Below are 2,647 nucleotides of genomic sequence, written 5' to 3'. Positions count from 1 at the left end.
CAAAGAGTTCTGCTCTGAGGGTAATGGACTGGACAAATCCCACATATGAAGATGGAGATGATGCTCCAGGGGGAAAAAGAGATGTATAAGATTGGAGTAAGAGAAAGAGGGATTTGGGAAGAGGAATGGATGGCCTGGGCACCAACAAAGGAGAAAAGATTAGGTTTGTGCAGGCCAAAGAACCCACCTGTTAGTCAAAAACAGAACCACAGGATGGCAAAGCAAGTCAGATGGGCACCCTATGGGCCAGACTTGATAGCACAGTCACTGAAGAGATGAGCAATAACCATGACATCAGGAAGTGGTAAGAAGAATGGGAAACTAGAAGAGAGAGATGGTAGGAGAGATGTGGATTGAGTAGGCCTAATGACTGAAATAGAAGGGTGAAGTTGAAAAGGACAAGAAACCAAAGAAGACAATAAGGATTGATGCCAGACCACCTCAGCCTCAGTCTCCATAAAGTCAAGAACACTTCCAAAATCTCCAGGGAAAAAAAAAAAGAGTCTGATGAAGATCATGGAGATAAGAGTGAGGCAGGCAAATATCAATTAGAAGATCGAGCATCATGACACAACAAGTCCCAACAGCAGAAGAACCAATAAGGAGGGATAGAGCAAAAGTAGTAGTATAGGCTAAAAATGAGTGAATGAAAATACATCTGGAGCAGCAGGAAGTACCACAGAAATAGTGAAGGGACAAGAGGTAATTTAGGAGTGTAGTAAGAAAGAGGCAAAGGCAGGAAAACTGGGCATTAGAAAGTGAAACAGAAATTAAGGAGTCCACCCCTCAAGCAACTACAAGAGATTCTGAAGACAGAGTGAAGCATGCGAAGAGGATGAGACATGCGAGTATGGGTACACAGTTGTTCAATAAATGAGTCTGCATGAACCCTAATATCAATTGAAGGTGGGGAAACAAAATAATAATGAGAATGGGTTTTGTGAAGTAAAGAATGGGAGGAGGTGAAAGATCTCTGAGAAATAGAAAGTAAAGAACATACATGTGATATTATATCAAAAATGGTAATCGAAGGTTGAGGATTTTCTTCCACAGATAAAGCAGTATCTAGCACAAACACTGGTGATGGAAGCAGCCAGTCCAAATCATCATCCTGATCATGTTCCAAGGAAAGTCAGCCAAATGAATGAGAGGAGGAGACCCAGTATGCATAAGGGAACTCACAAGAGGCATCGCTAAGTGCTTAAAAAATTTGGGGCTCAGGCCCATAGCCACACCCCCAAGATCATGGTTTTCTATTCTAATTTTGCAGGACACCAACGAGGGATTTGGAAATAGAATCGGAGCACAGGCCCCATGTGACAGTGCCTAGCAATGCCTCTAGAACCCACCACTTGTTGAACAATGATTGCCATGTCCTCCACAGACAATGAACCTCCAAAAGCAACTGTAGACATAGGTCCTTTATTAGTAACATTGTAAACACCATAAAACAAAGTAGAAGTTAACATCACTTGAGAATCATAATGGGTAAGTAGAAAAATATTATTTATTTTTCTATTTCAGTAAAGAAAAAAAAACAGTTAAATTTAAAAGAAAATTTTATTAACAATAGCAAATCTCACATAATTGAAGAACATAAGAAAAAGATGTCCACCAGAGGGGATGTCCACCTTCAAGAATATGCAGAAAAAGAAGTAGCCTAAAATAATTTAACCCCTTAAACTTCACAACAAATATATAACTTCTAGAAAGAAGTTGGCATGTGTGCTATCTTTGCCCTCATATTTAGCTATGAAATCCACTTCGGGTCAGGCTAACTGGTATTGATTTTTGTAGAGGGGATATTCCCATTCAAGAATATGGAGAGAGACAAGTGGCCCAAAATAATTTAACCATTAAAATTCACAATAAATATGTAGCTTTTAGAAAGAACTTGACACATGTGCCATCTCTGCCCTCTTTTTTACCTATGCAACCCACTTTGGGTCCACCTAAATGTTACTAGTTTTTGTAGAGGATATGTCCCCCTTGAAGAATATGCATAGAAAGAAGTGGCCCAAAGTAATTCAACCTCTTAAATCCATAGGTTAGTGATGACTCTCTGTGAATCAGATGCTGCATAAATAAGAGGCTGTGCGAATAAGAAGTCAACTTCAGCCTCATAATGTTACCACTGTTTTAAATTGGGTTTTAAGAGTTAATCTTACTTCTGTAATGATAAAGTTTGATAAAAGAAGATTGCAAAATAATTTAGTGAAATACAATACCATAGGAGAAAGTCAACATGTATTCACTATGGGAAATCTTGCCTTACTAATCTGTTAACTTTTTTGCAAGGATCTTAGCTGATGTCTGGAAAATGAAAAAAGACGTAGACTTGGTGTACTTGCATTTTTAAAAATCTTGTGATATGAAGCCACACCAAAGATTAGGTAAAACACTCTCAACAGTAGTGGTTGAAGAAAGAGTTAGTAAATTGATTTGCAGGAGTTTTTGGATAAGAGAAAGCAAAAAGTTGTCATTAATAAAGTCCAACTAAACCAGACTCTTGTTTTTAGTGTAGTTTGCTGATAACATTGAACTCTTGGGTATTTCTAGCTATATTGAGATAGTACAGAATGATTATCAATTGACATGTTGGATGAATATTTGGCCTTTTGACTTCTAATTGTAGTAAGTGCTAGTT

This window comes from Limulus polyphemus, unplaced genomic scaffold (genome assembly GCF_000517525.1).
Source record: "Limulus polyphemus unplaced genomic scaffold, Limulus_polyphemus-2.1.2 Scaffold6932, whole genome shotgun sequence".
Lineage (NCBI taxonomy): Eukaryota > Metazoa > Arthropoda > Merostomata > Xiphosura > Limulidae > Limulus > Limulus polyphemus.
Note: the sequence above shows the minus strand (reverse complement) of the source record.